The sequence below is a fragment of the Arachis ipaensis genome, chromosome B07 (genome assembly GCF_000816755.2).
Source record: "Arachis ipaensis cultivar K30076 chromosome B07, Araip1.1, whole genome shotgun sequence".
Taxonomy (NCBI): domain Eukaryota; kingdom Viridiplantae; phylum Streptophyta; class Magnoliopsida; order Fabales; family Fabaceae; genus Arachis; species Arachis ipaensis.
The window spans coordinates 85,434,234-85,446,270 of NC_029791.2; the positions used below are offsets into that span (position 1 = coordinate 85,434,234).

The 12,037-nt window shown below is 36.1% G+C and overlaps 1 long non-coding RNA gene across 1 annotated transcript; it reads right to left on the reverse strand.

The window, feature by feature from the left end:
* Nucleotides 6,826-8,700, reverse strand: LOC107608554. Its single transcript, XR_001612904.2, has 5 exons — nt 8,580-8,700; nt 8,345-8,486; nt 7,619-8,008; nt 7,249-7,527; nt 6,826-6,995 (listed from the first exon to the last, which is right to left on the reverse strand). It is a non-coding gene; the product is annotated as an uncharacterized LOC107608554 (long non-coding RNA).

The window sequence follows — 12,037 nt, forward strand, 5'->3', positions numbered from 1 at the left end:
TTGAGAAGTCTCCCCCTTCCTTACGTTAGAGTCCACGTTAACTTAGTTAACGTGGAAGTTAACGTGAAGAAGAGAGGTGATCGCCAACGTTAGTGACACTTACCATTGTCACTGACGTTCCAATGTGCCCCTATTTCTCTCGTTAGAGTCCACGTTAACTAGGTTAACGTGGCTTCTAACGTGGCCATGCTAGCCATCTCCAACATTAGTGACAAAGTTGAGTGTCACTAACGTTGGCTTCTCATTCCCTTATCCACGTTAACTTCCACATTAACTAAGTTAACGTGGGAGTTAACGTGGCTCATTGTGGCTTATGTGGGCTAATTCCAACGTTAGTGACAATGTTGGGTGTCACTAACGTTGGCGATCACCTCTCTTCTTCACGTTAACTTCCACGTTAACTAAGTTAACGTGGGAGTTAACGTGGCTTATTGGGGCTTGTGTGGGTTCCTTCCAACGTTAGTGACAATGTTTGGTGTCACTAATGTTGTCGACCACTTTGTCTCCTCACGTTAGCTTCCACGTTAACTAGGTTAACGTGGAAGTTAACGTGGCTTATTGTGACCTGGCCAACGTTAGTGACAAAGTTGAATGTCACTAATGTTGGCTTCCCTTTTACTTCTTAACATTAGAGGCCACGTTAACCAAGTTAACGTGGCAACTAACGTGGCCACTTTTGAGCTTGGTCCAACGTTAGTGATAATGTTAAGTGTCACTAACGTTGGCTCCCTTTCCTTTCTTCCACGTTAGAGTTCACGTTAGCTTAGTTAACGTGACTCTTAACGTGGGCAATGATGGCTTCGAGAGCGTTATTGGCAATTACTTTTCTCATTAACTTTGCAAGTTACTCCCATTCCACGTTAGTGTTAACGTTAGTGTAACTAACGTAGCCACTAATGTGGTTCTTCTTTGCTTCCTTTGTCCTGAAATCAAGCAATAAAGTGCATCAAAGTTCTAGTCCAAGTCATGGAAAATGCAACATCCAATTTATCCTTAAATTCATGCAAAATCCTCATGAAATCATGTTAGGTGCACAATGTATGCTCGAATCAAGATGTAAGTGAATATCTACCCAAAACTAGCTTATTTCCTAAGGAAATGCATGAAACTACCCTAAAAACAGTAAAGAAAAGGTCAGTGAAACTGGCCAAAATGCCCTGGCATCATAGATTGCATTGCATGAGATTCCACCACTTTGACCTTAACTTACTCTTTATCTTGGACTTAGCATGAGGACATGCTATTGTTTAAGTGTGGGGAGGTTGATAAACCCATATTTTATGGTATATTTTGTGCTTAATCTGAGTGATTTATTCAATCCTTCACCCACTTATTCATATTAATTGCATGGTTTTACTTTCCCTTCCTTATTATGTGATGTATGTGAAAAACATGTTTCCTATGCTTAAAAATAATTATTTTGATTACCCTTTATTTCCATTCGATGCCGTGATTCGTGTGTTGAGTAGTTTCAGATCTTCTAAGGCAGGAATGACTTAAAGGATGGAAAGGAAACATACAAAATTGGAAGGAAAGCATAAAACAGAGTTTTTGAAGAAACTGGCAGCCACGCGATTGCATGGACGACGCGGCTGCATGCCAGCGCGAATCAACAGCGACGCGACCGCGTGATTGAAGCGATCGCGCGCCTTGAGCGAAACACATATGACGCAGACGCATAACTGACGTGACCGCGTGACAAGGAAAAATTCCCGATGACGCGACCGCATAACCCACGCGGACGCGTGACAGAGGCCACGCACCAGAAATTGCAGAAAATGCTCATAGCGAATTTTGAAGCCCCTTTTTGGCCCAAATCCAAGTCCAGAAGGCATAGACCAGAGGTTATGAAGTGGGAGAATACATCCATTCAGAGAGAGTCTCCAATTAGTTAGTTTTCAATGATTTAGATTTAGTTTTAAGAGAGGTTCTCTCCTCTATCTTTAGGATTAGGATTTAGATTTAGGATTTTATTCGCTTTCCGGATTATCTCTTTACCAGGTTCAATATTCCTTTTTATTATGTTCTCAATTTAATTATGAATTCTTCTATGTTACAGATTACTCTTTGAATTAATGTTATTTGAGGTATTTCAGTTTATTATTGCTCTCTTTTATTTATGTTACTGTTGCTTCCAATCTGAAGACATTTTTATTCCAATAGATTTACGTTTTCCCTTTTGGTCTTGATTAAGAAATCAGTAACTCAGGAGTTATCAAACTCAAACATGATTGATAATCGTTATCTTTGCTAATTGAATTGAACTTAAATAATCCCAATCTTTCCTTAGGGATTAACTAGGATTTGAAGATCTAACTAATTAGTCACTTGACCTTCCCTTGCTCTAGCAAAGGTTAACTAAGTGGAATTAAGATTCAATTTTCATCATCATTGATAAGGATAACTAGGATAGGACTTCTAATTTCTCATACCTTGCCAAAAGTGTGTTTTACAGTTATCTATTTAAATTATAGTCTTTTACTTATTTTAATTGCAATTTAAATTACTTGTTCCTTATCTTCAAAACCCCGATTTACAATCTCCATAACCAATAATAAGAACATGCTTCCCTGCAGTTCCTTGAGAAGATGACCCGAGGTTTGAATACTTCGGTTATCAATTTTTAAGGGATTTGTTACTTGTGACAACCAAAACGTTTCTAAGAAAGGTTGATCGCTTGGTTTAGTAACTATACTCACAACAAGAATTTACTATAACTTCTAAACCATCAATCTTCAGTTCTCTTTCAGTGATACTCCCAGGGGAGCGTTCAGTTGAGTTTTGTGAATGATACGTTCATTTTCCTTTGGCCAAGCAACCTTCTTTCATGGGCTTAGCTCTCCTAGCATTCACTAAGTGAGCGTTCCACTCACTCTTTGAGCGCTACATTCCTTTGCTTCCCTGGGCCAGCTTTGCTTTGCTTGGCCAAGATTGAGAGGCATGAAAAAGTGAGCAAAAGGGAGCATTACTCTTGAGTTTTTGAGCGCTACTTCTCCTTGTCTGCCTCGTTCGTGTCATGGCATGCACCTAGCTTTTCTCTTGGTGCCCCCCTCTTCGAGCCTTGGCCTAGTGCTTTGTTGTGCCTTCCTTTTGGTTGATTTTTGGGCCTTAAAGATGCCTATCACTTATAGTTCAATTTCACACTAAATATAGATTACTATGTATCGTTGGAAACCTCTGAATATCAGCTTTCTAACGCAACTAGAAGCGCATCAATTGGACATCTGTAGCTCAAGTTATGGCCCTTTGAAGGAGGCATGGTCATGCTGTTACAAGACTTAAAGAAAAGCCCGAAAAAGTGAACAAAATTTAACGTAGCGCTCCCTTTAATGAGCGCTAGCCTTTGTTTCTTTCATTCATTGGCTTTCTTATTAATGTATTACATATATGCTTTTATTAATGTATTAACATAAAGCTTGATTTGCCAATTGCATTAGAAATGTATGGATTTAATTAATAATGCTAATGCTTTAACGTTAAAGCATTCATTCATTTAACGCCTTCATTCATTAGTATTAGTAATTAATTGTTCCATGCATGCATGCTTTCATTATATTATTACATTTAATTAGTAATGCCAATTACTTAACATAGCATTCATTTATTTCATTCATTTGGCATTATTAATTAAATGTTTCATGCATGCATTCATTTCATTCATTCGGTCACTTAATAATTAAATGCATGCATGCATAAGCATCAATGCATGATAGTTCATGATGCTAACGCCAAGGCTCCATGGTCATGGGCCACGCTTTAAAAAGCGTGGCCTAAGGTTCCAAAGCGTGCTCAATCTTCAAAGCATGCCCGAAATTCCTCTTTCTTGTTTTTAGCTTATTTTGTGCTTTTTTTGCTTCTTTTTCTTCTTATTTCCCACAAAGTTTATAAAATCAAAAGATCAAAGAAATATACCATTTAAGCACAAAAGAATGTAATATTTAAGCACTAATCATCAATTTCTTGTATGAAAAAGCATAGAAAAACATGACATGATGACATGTCATCAATGATTTCTCCAATTTGCATGCTTCTCTCTCCATTCCTTTGATCCATTCCTAGCCCTTTCAATCTGAAATCACTTAACAAACAAATCAAGGCATCTTGTGGAATCAAAGGTGAATTAAATTTAGCTAATTAAGGGCCTAGAATCAATACAAGATAAACCCTACAAATGGGGTTTATCATACCAGAGTTAATTCAGAGTTTATCTGATACAGCTGTACGAAAGTGTGGGATTCGTGCACCAGGTTTTTGGCACCATTGCCGGGGATTGTTCGAGTTTGGACAAACTGAGGGATTTTCTTGCTCCTTACATCAGGTAATTTTTATTTTGTTGACTCTTTTATTTTTATTGTCTTCTTTTTCAATCTTCGAAAAATTTAAAAACTTTTTAAAAAAAATATTTTTCTTTTCTTTGTTTAATCTGTGTTCTTAGTTTGAGTCTTTCATGTTTTCTGTCCTTCAATTACAAAAATTTTAAAACTTCTTCAAAAACCTTTTTCATACAGTTTATTTTTAAGCATCCTTAGCTTTCTGTTTGAGTCTTTTATTATGTTCTTGGTTAAAAATTTTTGTCCCCTATAAGTCTTTCTTTCAAAAAAATTTTAAAAATAGTTTCTTTGTTTAATTCTTGTTTCAATTTTTAAGTTTGGTGTTTGAGTCTTTATTTTTGTTCTTATTGCAATTTTCGATTTTTTGGTATCTTCCTTTCAAAAATTTTATTCAAAAATGGTTTTTCTTTGGTTAAATCTTGTGTCACGTTTCTAACTTTGGTGTTTTCTTGTTACTTTTCTTTTAATTTTCGAAAATTGTGATTTGGTTTTCTAAAAAATTTAAGTTCGGTGTCCTTTTTATGTTCTTGTGTTCTTTGAGTCTTTGAGTTTTGTTCTTTGTGTTCTTGTTAACCTTCAAGGTGTTCTTGTGTTTTCTTTTTGTTTTCATCTTAAAATATTTAAGTTTGGTGTCCCTTTGTGTTTTCCTCCAAAATTTTTGAAAATAAGGTGCACTAGATAAAAAAATTTTAAGTCTTGTGTCTTTTACTTGGTTTTCTCTTTAATCATTAAATTCAAAAATAAAAAATATCTTTTTTTTTATTTTCTTAAATTTTCAAAAATTTTAACATAAAAATTCAGATTTCAACTTCAAAATTTTTTTTATCTTATTTTAGTTTTCAAAATTTCAAAAATCAAATCTTTTCAAAATTAAAAATCTTATTTTTGAAAACTTCTCCTCCTTCTCTCTCTTCTATTTTCGAAAATTCACTAACCAATTTTCAATCCAATTTAAGTTATTAACTTAATTTTCGAAAATAATAAATAAATAAAATAAAAACAAAAATATTTTAATTCTTATTTATCTTTTCTATTTATACTTCTTCTTCTATTCACTTCTATTATTCGAACTCTACCCCTCTCTCATCCTCCATCTTCACTTTTCTATCTTCTTATTCTTTCTTCACATCTAACTGAGAGCTCTTTGGTCCAAGTAGCACAAAAAATTTTCTTCTTTACTTTCTTTCTTCTTTTCTTGTTTATGACCAGGAACAGGAATAAAGAACCTCTCACTACAAGAAAATACGTCTATTGCCACACTTTTAAAGCGTGGTGAAAAGCTAAAAAAAGCATGGCGATAGCTTTTTGCCACGCTTTTTGAGCTACCGCCACGCTTTTGAAAGGTGACCTATGAAAGGGTGGCAGTTGCTCTATCGCCACGCTTTTTTAAGCCTATTGCCACGCTTTTTGTTTTCCACGCTTTTTTACAAACTGCCACTTGTAAAAGTGTGGCTATAGGTGGGAAATATGGCCACACTTTTAAAGCGTGATCATATGTGGAAGGTAGGGCTACGCTTATAAAGCGTGGAAATAGAGCAGATATGGCCACGCTTTACAAGCGTAACAGTAGATGAGATATTGCCACGCTTTTAAAGCGTGGCGATAGCGAAAGATAAGACCACGCTTTAAAAGCGTGGTGATAGCCTTATCAAGTTGTAAAAAAAACCACGCTTTAAAAGCGTGGCGATAGCCTTGTCAAGTTGGAAAAAAAATCTTTTTTTTGATTTTTACCTTCATCGCTGCAAAATATAAATTTTCAATCCTTTTTTATTACCAAACCTATAAATAAAGTATGCAATTTTTATTATAAGTTAAATCAAACAATAACTAGTGACATATAGCTACAGAAGTGACATTAGCTGCCTTCACATCCAGTAATACATTAGCTTCCTTCACATCCCGATGAATAATCTTAGGATTGCATTGCTCATGAAGATATTCTAGGCCTCGGGCTGTTCCAAGAGGCACTTTTTTTCTCGTAGGCCAATCCAAAATAGCCTCCCCAGGTTTGAGTTCTTCATAACAAAATGACCCAAGTTTTAGAAGCCAGCATAAACAACAATATACAGTTCTATGTTATCAATATAAATTTAAATTTGGCGTAGCAGGATACAGAATTTTTTATGCTATCTAGTGGATATTTGAAATTGGGTAAGTTTACATTATGACAGTTCTATTGATTATATAGATTAGCTTCATCTTTCTCTTTCATGTTTTATTTCCCTAAGACTCTGTTATGATGATGATAATTATACCCTGGAATGTTAAATAGCTATAGGAATGAAACAAAATAAAGATGCAACATGGAGGCGACTCTTGTAAAAATATTACTCTCGCAAAGCAAATTTTATTTATAATTAGCAGGACTACTCATGTGCCATATAAGTTGATGGTTAAATACCTCGAAGAAGATAGGCAACCTCAAAAAGTTTTCTGAGCTTGCGAATATATTCTGCCTCCACTGTAAAGCAAAAGTAGATACTATAACATTTTAACAGCATCTCCACCGAGACTTTCATAATCGGTTAACCTTTTAACAGCAATTTTTGTGCCATCGGGTAGAACACCTTTATAAACCTTCCGAAGGCCTCCCTGTCCTAAAACATTTCTCTCACTAAAGTTGTCTGTAGCTATTTGCAGTTCTCTCCAAGCAAATCTTTTCAGCTGACCAAATCGAAAAACAGATAAAGAATTAAATTTTAGTCACTATATGGCAATACCAATAAGTTCAGCATAAACATCAAATAGTGGAAAAGTTAAAGCTCAATTGTTGTCACCAACTTGCACGCCTATCTGGCAATCCGAGAACTGATTGAATTGTATATTGTGCACAATTAAGCATAAGGCCTGAAAGATCCACTACATTTTTTAAACAAGAAAACAGAATATTGATTACATATTTATAGAAGCAAATCACCTGAAGTAACTCCTTTTCTCGAGAAGCCTTCCATTGTCGAAATTGTTCTGCCTCTTGCTTCATTTTATACTGCAATTGGACCTACAGTTTTCATAAATCCAATATCAGATACAAAGTAAAAATTTCAATAATTAAGTAGCTCGAAAAATAAAACACAAGTGCCTTTTGAGCCTTGATGTACTGTATTTCAGCTTGCAATTTTTTTATAGTTTCTTCGCTCTTCTCCTTTTGCTTTAGTAGCTGCACCTGGTTTTCTTGTTTCTTCTTGAGGTCTAAAATCTAATGTTGAAGATTTTAATATATAAATAACTCAGACACTATTTGACTTTGGAAAAGGACAATTACCATGAAAATAATATAGAGATATTACCTGTGCTTCTAGTGCTTTCAATTTTTGGCCATGAACATCTTGAGATTTCTATAAATAGTATTTTGATTCCTTGTTTTCATTCTTATGTTTTCTATTTTCATAATTGTGAAAAGAAAAACATAAACATAAGAAAAATACTGTTTACTGTCTTCATTTCTTATTTTCACAACTTCCTTTTTACAAAATTTTGAAAACAAGTTACACAAAAAATGTAGACAAAAAATAAACCAAACTAGAAAAAACTTTTCGTTTGTGTGCTATCTAAAAAGTATTTAAACCTAACTATGTCCAAACCTGTAGTTTTCTTTTTTCCTGCTCAAGCTCCATAATTTTCTTCCCAAAATGCTCTTTGAGTGCTTCAGTATCAATTCCAATGCGCTTCATCTTAGACTACAAGGAAGTAAAAATATACGGCAATTAAAACACCATAAAATGGAACACTTACTGATTTACTGTTTGAGGCCCCAAGATATTAGCATAAGGACAAATTAAGAAAAACAATTAGCACATTCCAATATCACTTGTTTTTTTTAGCCTTCCAATATTAATGTTATGGAAACCGATGCTGCAAAAATCCTTTATTTTAAAGTCAATATACTATAGTGTATATAGTAGGAGTAGAAAAAACAAGCTTTATTTAAACATTTGAAAGAAAAAAAAAGGTAATGACCGAAGAAAAAACTTTAATTTTGAACTCTGTAGTTCAGGTTTAAGAACGGCCAATACCGTATGGTGTACGAGCTTCTCGTATATTTATTGTTCTTCAGTTACTAGATTTATTTCTAATCTATTATACATAAAGAGAATATTTAGTACACCCGGAGGAAGGCCCACTTCTTTGCATATGTCAGCCAACTCCAAACATGTCCTGAAATAAAGCAAAGCATAGCCTATAGTTCAGCAAAAATAACCAAGACTAAAAAAGAAGCAAAGATTTTGCAAGAGATTCTGAGAAACATACACAGATGCCAATTCGGAAGCCTTTAATATCGCAGCACAACCAGCTGCCAGAGTAGGGGCAACCTTCCATGTAGCCATTAACAGAGGATAGTTCCTAAAACATGACATCTAGTTAGCAATTTTGCTAATAGAGAGAGGTAACTAATTTAGGGATTGTAAAAAAATATAACAGCTAAAATATCAAAATTCAAAAGCTAAGATCACACAAAACAACATTCAAAATTAGGTATCCATTATCAATTAACCAAGAAGGAACATTCGTGTTGAGCATGCGATTGACAGAGAGAACGAATCAGGGATTGAGATTCAATGGATCAAGACAGAGAGAAAGCGAACAATTATTGCAAAAACAAAATGAGAAGCGAGCATTTGAAAGCGATTTAGAGGAAAATAAAAATTGAAAAGGAAAGCCCTAAAAGTAAAAACAACGGAAAAAATTGAGAAAATAAAAAAATAGAAGTGTTGGAAGAAGAGATCAGACCTTTGGAATCGGAGGGCTTGGAGGAGAAGATATTGTTGGAGAGATTGACCTTGCCATCGCCCATGTTTGGTGGAGCTCGAAATTTAATTTGTGGAATTCGAAGGTGAACAGAGAGATCCAGAAAGAACGGACGAAGAACGAGAAAGAGAGGAAGAGTATGAAGACGAAGATGAAGATTAAGAAGATGAAGAAGATTGTGACACGATTAGGGTATGGAAGTGGTTTGGAAGGCGAAGGGCGAAGGGAATGGGCGGAAAGAACTTATGTCCCACTCAAGAACCCTCTATCCCAGAACTAAAGGAAACCATAAAAACCATAGAGGTTCCTTTGAATGCACTTCTGCAGTGTATTAGTTCTGATGACTACTCCTCCTTGGATGAGGAAGAAGACACTAGGGAAGAGAAGGTTGCTCGGTCAGCAGAGGCTACCTCAGAAGCTTTCAGATCCTAGACGCTTTCTGATCCCTTGCACCATAGGCACCATGACCTTTGACAAGGCTCTATGTGACCTAGGGTCAAGCATAAATCTCATGCCACTCTCTGTAATGGAGAAGCTGGGAATCCTTGAGGTACAAGCTACAAACATCTCATTAGAGATGGCAGACAAGACAATGAAGAAGCCATATGGCTTAGTAGAGGATGTCTTGGTGAAAGTTGAAAACCACTACATCCCTGTAAACTTGGTAGTCTTGGACATAGGAGAGGATGAGGATGACTCTATCATCCTTGGAAGACCTTTCCTAGTCACTGCCAATGCTATCATTGATATGGCTAAGGGAGAAATGACCCTACAATTAGGGGAGGATCACATCTTATTCAAGAGGCCTCACCCCAATTCTCCCTCTAAAGGAGAGATAATTGTAAAACACCTAGTGTTCCAACCCTCTCTTTCTGTGCAGAGTGTAACGACCCAACTTCCAATACGTCATGATCGTACCAAAAGTAAGGCGTTACTGACCTGTTTTCCTTATTAACTATTTACTATTAAGCCTTTAGTTCGGTATCGCGATTCAATTTTAGTAAAAATACCAGAAATTTTTGTTTTTATTAATTGAAATCATATAGCAAACATCACCAAGTAATAATAATCACATAGTTATTAATAATAATAATATTATACAAAAGAATTTAAATACAAATTCAGGTACAACCCCTATCCCTCTGCATAAAATAAAACCATAAGCAGTAAGGGCGAGGGAATTCTATGAAAGAAACTCAAGTCATAACTTTAACTCGTAAATAAATTCTAGAATCGCCCGCAGCTTCAAACTGAATCTTCAAAACCTGTGTCACTGAAAGGGTGGAAGATTTTGGGGTGAGAACAAACCACACGTTCTCAGTAGGGAATGGGAATGCCGTAAAAGTAATGATTAACATGCAAATAATTAACATACTCAAGGAAACTATATTTCGTCCTAAATCCAAAAGCCTTTTTAAAAGTTTTTCCTAGACAGTATGTTTAACACCCTAACTACCAAAGCTCACGCTTCCGGCTGCGCGACTCTGATAGCTCGGACATTACGACGACACTTATACTAATTAATACTAAAATATGAGCCTGTTTAAAACTTTAAATCGCAATGCCGCTCCCAAAAATACTTTCGTTCGATAACGTACATCCATAAGTACCATACAACTTACAACAACTCATAAGGAGTACATCCATATTTATACATAAATATATATATAAATAATATTACAAGCAATAATCAATAAAATTCCTATCCCTCTTACAGATTATATCAAGATAAGGGCGAGGGTACAATAAACCATAACTAAAACAATACAGAGTATCACAACAATAATTAAATAAGCTCTTCGTAACTTCTGCGCCCATATCCTGAAAGGGGAAAAATGTAGGGGGGGTGAGAACATCATCCTCGAAAGGGTTCTCAGTAGAGGGTTTTTGGGAATTACTGTAATAGGGTACTTGAAGATAACCGCACCAGTGATTAATAACTGTCTTATGCCTCTTTTCAAAAACAAAAGTTTTCAATAAGGTAAAGTCGGAAATCTTTTCTGAAAGAGGAACCGTTCAATTCTCAAAAACACCAAAAGCCTTTCAAAAAGGTTTATCTATGCTGAACCAAAATAGCCTTTCATATTTTTCCAAATCAGAAACACAAAACCGAAACCAACCATCGGTCCATCTCAATCCAACCACAGCCCTAGGCCCAAACAATCCAACCATCAACCAATCACCACAATCCAACAGAGTCCCAGATGCAAACACAAATAGGAAGTTCAAGCACAAACAAACAGTTACAGCAAGTAGAACAATTAGCAGTTAATCACAAAGGCAAACCACGTACAATATGCACACCCAAACAATGTCACATAGATGCATATGATGCATGCCTGTCCCTAGTGGCTGATGATATCGTCTGTCGGTTATATAGCCAACCCGACACGTCCTGGTAGCTAACCATGGACAGAAACACCCATCGCGGAGCAAGTAGGTTTGAGCTACAACCCCATTGCTACTACCCGCTCAACCCAGAGCCAGTGGAATAACCACTACTGCGGCTACTACCCAGGCGGGCGTTTAAAAGCTCAACCTGGAGCGAGTGGAATCACCACTACTACCGCTACTACCCAGGCGTCACAGTCTCTGACCTGGAGCAAGTGGGACGAACCACAACCCTTGCTACTACCCAGGTATCTCAAACATATATTCATTCAGTTCCAGCCATGGATCAACATCCATCTCAGCCATCCGGCTTAAATTCAAAATTCATAGTCAGCCATACGGCCCATAACTCATTCGGCATTCAGCCATAAATCAGTATCATACACAGCCATTCCGGCTCACGGTTCAATCCAAAACCAGCCAATATTCATAATCATACACAGCCATTCCGGCCCGTAACAAAACAGCACTTCCACCGTTCAACATCATCAAATTCATAAAACCGGAATTTAAGCCATAAATCACTTTTCTCAAGCCATTTCACTTTGAAATCAAACTTCAACTCTTTT